Below are 13,715 nucleotides of genomic sequence, written 5' to 3'. Positions count from 1 at the left end.
GGAAACACTTCTGAGATAATCCACAGAGATAAAGATCCAGATAAAGTCAGAAATCCTGATTATTGCAATCCAATATTTCAAAATACTTAAAAGGATTGTGACCTAATTCATCATGATGAAACGCTCCTGACCTGGCCATTTTCCCTTTTTTTTGCACCTTCATTTTCTTCTTCCAAAAACTATATATTTTTATTTATTATTTTTCCATCCAAATATTCCTATGCATTCTTGATATTTCGTTTTTTTATGGGGCAAGTTGTAGTTTTGAATGACACCAATATTTTTACCAAATAAAGTGCTAAAAAGTGAGAGGAAAAATCCAAATATGGTGAAACAAAGAAAAAAAACGCAATCTTTTTTTTTAAATTGTGCGGTAAATTAATTTGGCAACAAGTTCTCCAGAAGAGAGTGATTACAGCAATATACAATATATAGGAAGGTCCAAAAGTAGGTGGACAGTATGTGTAATAGGGTTATCACACATGGTGTAAAGTGAAACTGACTCCGTTGCCCTTAGCAACCAATCAGATTTCACCTTTCATTTTCCAAAGAGTCTGTGAAGAATGAAAAGTGGAATCTGATTGGTTGCTGAGGGCAACGGAGTCAGTTTCACTTTACACCATGTTTGATAACCCTATTACACACACTGTCCACCTACTTTTGGACCACCCTGTATATGTTTTTTTTTATACTATAGTGGTTTCTAAAAATAAAAAATAAATATTTGGTCTGTGTCGCCATTTTTTTTTTATTTTAATGTTGTTGGAGTATTATGATGATTTGTTTCTTGACTGTCTGTATTACTTAATGGTATTATTTGGGGGTACATGCATTGTTTTGATATCTTTTTGTTGCACTTATTGGGGGGAGGTGGAAAACAACAAAAAACAAATTCCAGCATTTCCATTCCAAGTGCATTGACACGCCCCCAAAGCACCTTTACTCTCATTTGCATATTGCTTTTATGCTAGATTTCTCGTGACTGGCACATTGGATCTTTATAAGAAAAGTATCATTTTTATCGGGGCACAAGCGCCTGTACAGCCATACCACTACTTCCACATGTAAAAATGTGCTGACAAGCTTCCTTTAAGGTTCTCTGCAGAGCTTGAAATATCCTCCATGTTCTGTGGTTTCCCCTCACACACAAAAAAAACTATGCTGTAGGATACTGCTGTGTCTTAGTGTGCCGCCCCCGTGCCGGCAGCCGGGGCTGCTCGGGTCCGGGCCTTCAGGGGAGGTGGCTCGAGGGACTCCAGACCCGGGGGTCTCGCGGGCACGCCAAATAAATGGGGGGACGTAGATGTACGGGCTAGGCCGTAGCAAGTTCATGACGCTACCCACGGTGTGTGGTGAAGTGGGACACCACCGCTGCTGTTATGGGGCACCCGGGGGAGATGTTGTGCAGCAAGTTGTTAACCCCTCCGTGGGCAGGGATGGTGGCCCCGGGACCCGGTGGCTCGGTGCAGGGGATGGCGACCGCAGGGGTTGCTGGAGTACTCACGATTAGTAACACACACACAAGTCTCTGGTAAACCAAGGTGATGGTGGCCGGTGCCGCGGCTGGTTGTGTTCTGGTCCCCCACCCGGCTGGTGGTCTCTATCCTTTTCCTGTTTGTGTAAGGTGGACTTCCCTAGTGTGAAACTTCAGGAGTCCGCTGCATGTGGCCTAAGGAGCCGTGCCCGCAGACGCTGGCTCGTGGGATCTATGGGCCCTGGCGGTGACCTCTTATCCCTAATCGGTGGGCGGTTGTCTTCTATGAGGGACTTTGGGTGGGACAGGACCTATAATCCTGGCCTCAATTGGTTAATTAACCAGTCCGCTTGATTCCGGTTTCTGGCTTCAGGGTCCGAGTACCCCCTTTGTGCTACGGTTTCCGGGTCGGTTCCCCGGGTCGGTACCGGCGGGCTCCAACCCTGTCCCGGTCCACCTCGGTTCCGCCGACCCATCTACCCGTCTCCTGCTAACGGAGACCACCTGCCTCTTAGCCAAAGGCACCAGGGCTCCTATCCTGGTACCGTTCATCTTAAACTCTCCTGCTGGAGCTACCCCTAGCTCCAGCCCACACTGCTCTCCAACTTGAACTACCGACAGAACTCGACTTAACTCTCTACTTTCCTGCCCCGGGCTGTCTAGACCCCTGGGTGGGCGTGTCCCAACCGCCTGGTCACGCCCACTGGTGTGTCTATCTTTCCCTAAGGGGGGGGTGACTAGGGGTTTTGGTTGGCTGTGTGTCACCTATTGAGGGAACGGTGTAATGCAGGGGCCTACCTGTGACTACCAGGTTTTGCCAGGGCGTCACATGTGTACTATCACATTCTCAGCACAGTGCTCCGCAATATGTTGGTGCTATATAAACAATGTGCATAAATTATGCTGCAATATATATATATCTAATATATAAAGCTGAGTGTATGTGTGTATGTATGTATGCATGTATGTATGTATGTGTGTATGTATGTGTGTGTGTGTGTGTATGTCCACTAAAGTAATCTGCACCATCGCATTTACAATCACAACATTTTGCACAGACACCCCATGTGACTCAGGGAACGTCATAGACTATGTTTTGCCAAGAAAATTTAACCCCACGCTTTACAGTTACTCTCCAAAAAACATGCCTCCATTAAAGTGAATGGAGCTGCGAACTACAGGTTATTACTAGGAGCTATGATTGGTTGCTATAGGAACAAAGGACATTCATAGTATAAGAAGCTTATGTGTGAGGTAATATGATGTCGGTGGAGAGACAGACACAGACAGACACAGATTGAGCGACAGACAGACACAGATAGAGAAAGAGGCACACAGGAAAAGAGACAGAGACAAACAGAGACACACACAGACAGATTGGAAATAAAAAGCCAGACAGAGACAGAAAGAAAGACACACAGGGAAAGAGACAGACAGACAGAGGCAGACAGGGAAAGAGACATAGAGAGACAGACGGGGAAAGAGACAGACGGGGAAAGAGACAGACGGGGAAAGAGACAGACGGGGAAAGAGACAGACGGGGACCGAGACAGACGGGGACCGAGACAGACGGGGACCGAGACAGACGGGGACCGAGACAGATGGGGAAAAAGACAGACGGGGACCGAAACAGATGGGGAAAGAGACAAAGACAGACAGGGAAAGACGGGGAAAGAGACAGACGGGGAAAGAGACAGACAGACAGACACATAGATAGAGAGAGAGGGACAAACACAGAGATAGAGACAGACAGACACAGAGACACAAAGATAGAGAGAGAGACAGAGACTGATACAGAGAGACAGATAGACACAGACAGACACACAGAGACAGACAGAGACTGGGAGAGAGACAGACAGACAGTTACTATCCCGGGCAACGCCGGGTACTACAGCTAGTTTGAAATAAACTACAAAAAACACCCCCTTTCACTAAATTATTAACCCCCAAAACACCCAGGTTTGACGTAATCCACACGAGTTCCCAATTATGCTTTCTACTTTAATTGCTCTCAGTTTTCTAGATACCTGCTTGCTGTCAGTGAATTGTTTCTATTTACAACCAAACTAATTTGATCTCTAAGGGTACGCGCCAACGATCCGGAGTGCCAGTGTTCTGGACGCAGCGTAATTCCTCTGCCGGAGACGCTAGTGTCTTGTGCAGAAGAAGGCACTGTCCATGCCCATGATGACAGTGTATTTTCAGGTCTCCGAAAGAATAAATTGACATGCTGTGACTTGGAAACCAATTTATGCAGCATTAAAAAAAGCACAGTGGGCAGGGGATTTCTATACATCCCATCCACTGGGATTGTACTGTACAATGCAGCATTTTGGACGCGTTGTGTCCAAAATACTTCTAACACTGATGGTGGGCACGTACCCTAACAGTCTCCTGACCACAGGGCTTCATAGGAGAACTCAGAGAGATACCATGCAAATCCATTGAAGCCTCGCAAGCCAATGGGAGCCAGTACATGTGTGCACCAGCAATTGCATTATTATAGTTGCAGCTGTCAAACAGTTGGGATTTGGGTGTCAGTCTGTGCAACACAGTTAGGCACATCTGAAGGTTTCGGTGCAGGCTCAGCTCCTGAGACCGCTCTATACAAGCGGACACTACATACCGTGTTTCCCCGAAAGTAAGGCCCTGTCTTACATTAATTTTACCCCCAAAAGTCCCACCCTGCCTTACTTTCGGGGGAGGCCTTACATTGGAAAAAAAATGACAATCCTCCCCCCTGCAGCCTCCCCATTGTTTGAGATCCGGCATCCACCCCTTCCTCCCCCCTGCAGCCTCCCCATTGTTTGAGATCCGGCATCCACCCCTTCCTCCCCCCTGCAGCCTCCCCATTGTTTGAGATCCGGCATCCACCCCATCCTCCCCCCTGCAGCCTCCCCATACAGTGGTTCTGCCCCCCACTCTGCCACCACACACACTGACACATACGGTACCGGTACAGCCCCACACGGCACCCACACACATATCGTACCAGTACCGTACACACACACACACACTGACACATACAGCCCCATACGGCACCCATACACATACCGTACACACACACACACACACACACACACACACAGAGTTTCGGAACTTACCGAAATCGGAGCGAGCCTGCAGGCGGTGACGTCGCGGCTGATTTCGGCCAATCAGCTGCGAGCCGGCTGACTGGCCAATCGCAGCTCGAGCTGAGGGCCAATCAGCTGCGAGCCGGCTGACTGGCCAATCGCAGCTCGAGCTGAGGGCCAATCAGCTGCGAGCCGGCTGACTGGCCAATGACAGCTCGAGCTGATGGCCAGCAGGGAGCCTTGCGGGGGCCATTCACCGGAGGCGGGCCACGGGTGGCACGAGACTGGAGAAGGCCTGGATGGAGCGAGGGAACAGCGGCAGCGGTAAGTTCCTGTACTTTCCCCAGGGACCCCCACCCATATGCGGCCTTACATTACGCCGCGACCACCACCCATAGGCGGCCTTACATTCCCCGGCCCCCCCGCTACCCTGCCTTACAATCGGGGGGTGCCCTACATTGGCGGACCCCCCGAAACCCCCACCCTGCCTTACTTTCGGGGGGGTCCTACTTTCGGGGAAACACGGTAGTTTTTGTTATTACAGCCTAAGTAGGGAAGGGATGAAGATGGTTTTCCAGCTTCTCTCATTTCCACATTGGTGGGTGAAAGGTGCTGTTAGCATTGCTTTGGTGAACACCCACCAGGTACTGTATTGTGCATATTTAAAATCCTAATTATTAGGACTGGTGCACCATAACTATTGACCGTTAGAGATGAGCAAACTCGACCTGCAAAGTTCAGGGTTCGTACCAAACTTTAAAAAAAACCTTAGTGTCTGAGTTTAGAGTTCGTGCTCTATTCGTATGGTAACCACTCAGTGGTGCTCGGGAACACTCAGTGCTAGACCCAGTGAAAGCCTCTTTGAGTCTCCGAATGGATCTCACTGGAGGTAAAAACAACATTTTTGGATACTATGTCTGTGATGGTGGAACATAGGGGGTTGTGTATAATTTTGTGTAGGTTCGTATTTTAGGCATGGTGCTCTGTCCATTTTGTGTATTCCTCGTGTGCACATTGTCCTGTTTGCAGGTTAAACACCCCCTGCTGGGCTTTTGTCCCCAAGTCTGGGGGAGGGGGGCCTGGGATCCACCCAAACTCTCTACTTACCTGGGAGATTATACAGTCAGGCTGGGAAGGACAAGAGACAAGCAGGAAGATTCATCCTCTGGGGGAGAAGCTGCGGCTACAGGCAGCACCCCAGAGAAACATTGAAAACCCCCGATTTCCCTGGAAAAAGACTGCTGGAGGATTGTGACTGATTCCTGGGACATTTATCCCATTACTGGACTACTTTACCCTCTATGTGCTGGATAATTTTATGGACCATCTGATTTTGCTTGCAATAACTGTTCTTTGGATTGTTCGATCATCTCTCGCTCTATTGATTGTGTGATATGGGAGAAGGACCCCATAACAATGTCTAAAAAAAAAGACTAGCCCTCTCATCCCCAGAAATGCTCTGTTTATGGCTGGCTGTATGTTGAGAGGCAAACTACCCAGTCATGGACTCCCAATGGGGTTTGGGCTCTAGGATCAAGTTCGGGTCCCGAATTGAACTTTAAAGTCCGGCTGAACTCGGTGAACTCAAACTTCCACAGGTCCTCTCATCTCTATGGACTGTATATGAGACTGGTGAGCAGCCAGTGAACACCACATCAGCAGCACATCACACCTCATACGTGGAAGGAAAAGCACCAAATAACCTCTTTATAGGCTAAATTGACGATTACAAAATTAGTAGAAATATATACATACCGTAGCTACGCTCCATGACCAATAATGTTAGCCCAATGTGTCACCCGGCAGCCACACGACATAACAATGCTGTTATGGTGTATGGCAGTGATTGTTCCTCAACTGTTTTCAAGATATGCTTAGTATTGTAGAGGTGTTAGGATCATCATCTGTGCAGGTGATTAAATTATCATTATGCAATACTAAGGAAATTCTGAAAACTGAAAACCTACACTGTTGGTGGGCCTTGAGGACTGGAGATGGGGATCACTGGTCTATGGGACTGTTGGAGAAAACCAATTTCTAAATATGTCTATTGATAAAGTAGAGGTCAGATAGACACACATCTGCTCCATTCTGGGCGAGCAGAGCCCTGATCTCAGGATCCCTGAGGGTCCCAGTGTCATTATCCCAAATAATCCCTTATTTTATGCATATTGGGTAATGTTTTTTAGAATAACCATTTTAACTTTTCCCAAGGACTCAGTTACGTTTACCAAAAGAAATTGAGCTCTCGTTGTTCTCCCATGGTCCAGCGCTGCGTCTGCGCCGCCGGTCTCTATTCGACCAATCATGGAGCTCAGCAGGTCGTGCTGTTGACGTCACCGCTGCAGTCAAGCAACAGAGACTGCAGCAATCATGGAGATTTGATGCCGGAGGGTAAATACAGCTCAGTTAGAACGTCCCTCTCACGGAGGAGTGAAATGCAGTAATAAGGCTGTAAATGGGTGGCACTGGGGATACCTAGAGGCTGAGCGAGGTCAGGCAAGCCGGGGTCAGAACCGAGAGGACACGGAGGGACACAGGGAGCAGACAGGAGGGAGTTCGTAAAACAAGCCGGTGGTCGGGTAACCAGGAGAGAAAGGGGCAGGCAACAGAGTAGTCAGGAGAGAAAGCCGAGGTCAGGAGCCAGACGGAAACGGAGAAATCAAAGCGGAGTAGACAGAGGCAAGTTAGGGGTCAGTCCAGGGTCGAGTACCAAGATCAGTCACTATACCAGGAGACAGCCGCCTGCAGCAACAGAACCAGAAAATAATACAAAAGGCAGAGTTCTGGAGGAGCATGCTCAGTAAAGAAGCCTGAGCAATTACCCAGAAGGTGGAACAGCTGAGGAACCAGCACCTCCCAGAACCAACCTGGACTCCAGTATAGTGACCAAGCTGCTAGATCTGTAAGTGCCGCAGAGCATCTCCAGGTCTGTGAGATGCTCTGCACAGAGAACCGTTACATCAGTTAGTTTTTTATAAAAGATAAACGAGCCTATGAGCAAACATTTTATTGAAAATGGACAACCCTTTTAAGTGTATGACAACTCTTTCTTACATATCAAATGCAGAAACCATATTAAAAGGATCCCCCACTAGTGACCCATCCTTTTACCCTTGAACCTTTTTATATTTGCTGCATCTAAAGCAATTCCATTCCCTGGTCTTACCTAGCTCACTATGCTCAATTGTTATATTTTTTTTAGCAAATGTCATGTATGTATCATTTGGACTGGTTTTTAGGTACTGGGTGCAAACAACAAACAAGAAGATTCTCATTCACTGAAATGTTGGATATGAAGGATACAATTGTTCCCATCTTTTAGAATGTGTTGACATATTCTATTATGGGTAGGAATCTGACCTCCACCGATCCTGAGAATGGCGGCGGTTGCGGCGGCGGGGGGGTCACAATCCTATACGAGGCGCCCCCCGCCACCGAATTAAGCAGAAGAGCCCTTTGTGATTTAGCGATATACAATATCTAATTTGTGATAGGGAATTAGATTGTGAATCCCACGGTGATCACATTTATCCTGCGCAATGTCTTATATGTCACATATATAATATGGCCTGTATCTCTAGGTAGGAGGACAGGGGTCTAAGCTCTGTTTGAGCAGCCATCGCGGTGATGTCATAGGGCGAGCGGCGCGGTTCTGTGGATGGGAGGAGACACTAGTGTCATAAATACATTTATCATGGACCCCATTGTACTCCGTGCTAGCAGCAGCCATCCCTGGAGCTCCTGTTATCTCCTTATTACACCTGCTCCAGTTAAGAGATCAGGATGAATTTTTTTCCGCAGAATCCAGGGTTTTGGGACTGTTAATTATTCTCGGAGGGTTAGTGGGGCCCTAATCTTTCACTGGCAAGCAGCATCTCTAACTGTCTGAATCCTCCTCCTGTAGCTGCTGATAATACACCATCTGCATGAATGAACGCAATTATCAGGCCTGTGCCGCGGCGCTGACACGACTGCACAACCCGATAATAAATGTGTAGTAATGACACGCCGCGGCTGATTATCTCCCCGATATATATCCCTTTACTTCAATTGTTTGCCTATCGAAAAATGGCTCATGATGATAAACGTGGGGTTCTGTGCTAAAATACCAGCTCTTTACAGCGCCCCCCTCAGCCCGGCCAAGCTCATTTAACCAGCAAATGCCCAGATGCAAAAAAAAAAATCATTTCAAACTGCTAAACACACATTGGCTCCATTATCGCTTTTACGCTTTTTTTTTTATTTTTATTTTTTTTTGCCAGTTTATACTTTTTATTTTCTTTGATTTGCTTCTTTTATAAAGTCTTTTTTTTCCTTTTTTTCTTATGTTCATTATTAGAAATTTCCAGATGTTTTTGGACGATTCATTAATTGCCGATTCATCGATATTTGTATTCCAGGCATCCTGAGTCCTTTTATGCACATCTGCACTTATTTTGCATATTTTAGCTTAACATAAGACTTTTTGCCCTAAAAAAAAAATGCAAAAAAATTGAAAGAAAAATACATGAACACTATGCACCATTATTAAGGAATATGGCGCAGAAAAATGTCAGTGAATACAAGAGAAAAGTGACAAAAAGACGAAAATGATGAATTGAGACTCATTTTTTCCTACTGTTTTCTCCAATTGTTCATTCCCCCAAAACACATTAGGTTAATATGAAAATCACTACAAGAAGTGCATTATTTGGGGCATTTTATTTACTTTGTGGGTTTTTTTTCATATTTTCAGAACCTTCTATATAAGACTAATTGGCTTAAAAATAAATAAATAAATTCTACCCAAAATTGCTTGTGAAAAAATCTCAAAAAAATCTTGGTGTTTTTACAATTAAAAAAAAAAAAACAGAAAGGAGAAAATTATTTATCATGGGGTGAATTCAGTCCATTCAGCTCGTGTTTCCTTTATTTGCGCCAAATTAAATTGTCGCATGCGCGATGTTTGATAACTATGGTGCATTGTTAGCCCTAACACCTTTACGCCACCTGCCTGCTGGAGAGAGAATTGCAAGGTATTGGCGACTTTTTTAAAATAAAAAAAAAACCCTCACAATTCATAAACGCAGCTTTAGAGCTATTTACACTGTTAATTACATCAACTTTCAAAAGTGCTGGGAGCACAAAATGTTGCAAATATTCACATAACAATGGTGAGGTTTTTTAAAGTTTAATATTTCATGCACCATTTTTGTACCTGTTGCCTGGTGGAATAAAGTTGGCGCATGTTTGGGCAGTCTGTACATTAGAAAATGAAATCTACACTTCAATATACATTTCTGCTAAGCCCCTCACACTTTTTAGAAAATGCCATTAGCGAAAGAAAAGGTAACCCCCGCCCCCCACAAACACTAGTGATGAGCGGGCACTACCATGCTTGGGTGCTCAGTACTGGTAACTAGTGATGAGTGGGCACTACCATGCTCGGGTGCTCAGTACTGGTAACTAGTGATGAGCGGGCACTACCATGCTCGGGTGCTCAGTACTGGTAACTAGTGATGAGTGGGCACTACCATGCTCGGGTGCTCAGTACTGGTAACTAGTGATGAGCGGCCACTACCATGCTCGGGTGCTCAGTACTGGTAACTAGTGATGAGTGGGCACTACCATGCTCAGGTGCTCAGTACTGGTAACTAGTGATGAGCGGGCACTACCATGCTCGGGTGCTCAGTACTGGTAACTAGTGATGAGCGGGCACTACCATGCTCGGGTGCTCAGTACTGGTAACTAGTGATGAGCGGGCACTACCATGCTCGGGTGCTCAGTACTGGTAACTAGTGATGAGTGGGCACTACCATGCTCGGGTGCTCAGTACTGGTAACTAGTGATGAGCGGGCACTACCATGCTCGGGTGCTCAGTACTGGTAACTAGTGATGAGCGGGCACTACCATGCTCGGGTGATCAGTACTCGTAACTAGTGATGAGCGGGCACTACCATGCTCGGGTGCTCAGTACTCGTAACTAGTGATGAGTGGGCACTACCATGCTCAGGTGCTCAGTACTGGTAACTAGTGATGAGCGGGCACTACCATGCTCAGGTGCTCAGTACTGGTAACTAGTGATGAGCGGGCACTACCATGCTCGTGTGCTCAGTACTTGTAACTAGTGATGAGCGGGCACTACCATGCTCGGGTGCTCAGTACTGGTAACTAGTGATGAGCGGGCACTACCATGCTCGGGTGCTCAGTACTGGTAACTAGTGATGAGCGGGCACTACCATGCTCAGGTGCTCAGTACTGGTAACTAGTGATGAGCGGGCACTACCATGCTCGGGTGCTCAGTACTGGTAACTAGTGATGAGCGGGCACTACCATGCTCAGGAGCTCAGTACTGGTAACTAGTGATGAGCGGGCACTACCATGCTCAGGTGCTCAGTACTGGTAACTAGTGATGAGCGGGCACTACCATGCTCGGGTGCTCAGTACTGGTAACTAGTGATGAGCGGGCACTACCATGCTCAGGAGCTCAGTACTGGTAACTAGTGATGAGCGGACACTACCATGCTCGGGTGCTCCGTACTCATAACTAGTGATGAGTGAGCACTACCATGCTCGGGTGCTCCGTACTCATAACTAGTGATGAGCGGGCACTACCATGCTCGGGTGCTCAGTACTGGTAACTAGTGATGAGCGGGCACTACCATGCTCAGGTGCTCAGTACTTGTAACTAGTGATGAGCGGGCACTACCATGCTCGGGTGCTCAGTACTGGTAACTAGTGATGAGTGGGCACTACCATGCTCGGGTGATCAGTACTCGTAACTAGTGATGAGCGGGCACTACCATGCTCGGGTGCTCAGTACTCGTAACTAGTGATGAGTGGGCACTACCATGCTCAGGTGCTCAGTACTGGTAACTAGTGATGAGCGGGCACTACCATGCTCAGGTGCTCAGTACTGGTAACTAGTGATGAGCGGGCACTACCATGCTCGTGTGCTCAGTACTTGTAACTAGTGATGAGCGGGCACTACCATGCTCAGGAGCTCAGTACTGGTAACTAGTGATGAGCGGACACTACCATGCTCGGGTGCTCCGTACTCATAACTAGTGATGAGTGGGCACTACCATGCTCGGGTGCTCAGTACTCATAACTAGTGATGAGCGGGCACTACCATGCTCGGGTGCTCAGTACTGGTAACTAGTGATGAGCGGGCACTACCATGCTCGGGTGCTCAGTACTGGTAACTAGTGATGAGCGGGCACTACCATGCTCAGGTGCTCAGTACTTGTAACTAGTGATGAGTGGGCACTGCCATGCTCAGGTGCTCAGTACTTGTAACTAGTGATGAGTGGGCACTACCATCCTCGGGTGCTCAGTACTTGTAACTAGTGATGAGTGGGCACTACCATCCTCGGGTGCTCAGTACTTGTAACTAGTGATGAGTGGGCACTACCATGCTCAGGTGCTCCGTACTCATAACTAGTGATGAGTGGGCACTACCATGCTCAGGTGCTCCGTACTCATAACTAGTGATGAGCGGGCACTACCATGCTCAGGTGCTCAGTACTTGTAACTAGTGATGAGTGGGCACTACCATGCTCAGGTGCTCCGTACTCATAACTAGTGATGAGTGGGCACTACCATGCTCGGGTGCTCAGTACTCATAACTAGTGATGAGTGGGCACTACCATGCTCGGGTGCTCAGTACTGGTAACTAGTGATGAGCGGGCACTACCATGCTCGGGTGCTCAGTACTGGTAACTATTGATGAGCGGGCACTACCATGCTCGGGTGCTCTGTACTGGTAACTAGTGATGAGTGAGCACTACCATGCTCGGGTGCTCTGTACTGGTAACTAGTGATGAGTGAGCACTACCATGCTCGGGTGCTCAGTACTGGTAACTAGTGATGAGCGGGCACTACCATGCTCGGTACTAGTAACTATTGATGAGCGGGCACTGTCAAGCTCGGGTGCTCCGTACTCTTAACCAGCAGTCGGATACTCGGATGGACGTGAGTAGAGTCAATGGAAAACTCCAGCATTTTTTCGAGAAATAAGTCATAAAAATAAATAAATAAATAAATAAATAAATAGAGACTTCAGTTGCATGAAAAGTCAATGGAAAAAAAAAATGCTCCTCTACGCCAGCAGAAATTCTACAGTTGGTCCTTCTGGAGCACTGGAGCTTAAAATGTCCATCTGCACAAATCCTAAACCAAAGGTTTCTACCCCTGTAGTAAAACCCTCATTGCATCAGTGTCTATCTGTTACTATCTGCTGTTAGGAGAGTTTGCTGACAAGTGGGATTGAGCCTCTGCTGTTATCATTAAGTGTCAGCACAGTAATAATGCCGCCAAAACCAAAAACCTACCAACTAAATACTACACACTAAGGTGCCATTCCGATATTCGGGTTTCATGTATGTGCCCTGTGTTTTTCATTGACGAGGAACATCACTACAATGTAAGGGCTATCTTTACAGATTGGGGGCATTATTAAAGAAAGAAGCCAGGGTGGGCGAAATTATTAAATAAAGGTGCCAGGATGGAGAATATTATTTAAGAAAGGGGCCAGAAAGAAGGATATTAGGAAAGAAGAGGGTCAGGATGCGGGACATTATTAAAGAAAGGGGACAGAATGGGTAAATTATTTAATAAAGGGGCAAGGATGGAGGATATTATTAAAGAAAGGGCCAGGAAGGAGGATATTATTAAAGAAAGGGGCCAGGAAGGAGGACATTATTAAAGAAAGGGCCAGGAAGGAGGACATTATTAAAAAAAAGGGGCCAGAATGGGGAACATTATTGAAGAAAGGGGCCAGGAAGGAGGAAAGTATTAAAGAAAGGGGACAAGATGGGGGACATTATGAAAGAAAGGGGCAGGGATGGGGGACAATATAACAGGAAGAGGGTAAGGATGGTGAGATAATTACTGCATCAAGGCCATAATGAGGAACACATATTATTAGTTTATGATAGAGTAATTGTGTCCTTCACTTCGAGAAGACCTTTTGGGGGGGACAATATTCTTCTATTTAGGAAACAGAATAGTTACAATTGCACAAAGACCACAACAAAAAAGGACACATTTATTAATGCCGAATGGCGGCCACAGAAGGGACATTTCTACTGTGAGGGGGTCATAAATATCACTACTGTAATATATTTTTTCCCCAGATACCGTTATTAAGGGTGGGGCAGAAGGGAGGTACTGTTACTCTGCAC

This window comes from Anomaloglossus baeobatrachus, chromosome 8 (genome assembly GCF_048569485.1).
Source record: "Anomaloglossus baeobatrachus isolate aAnoBae1 chromosome 8, aAnoBae1.hap1, whole genome shotgun sequence".
Taxonomy (NCBI): Eukaryota; Metazoa; Chordata; class Amphibia; order Anura; family Aromobatidae; genus Anomaloglossus; species Anomaloglossus baeobatrachus.
This window is presented reverse-complemented; position numbering follows the sequence as displayed.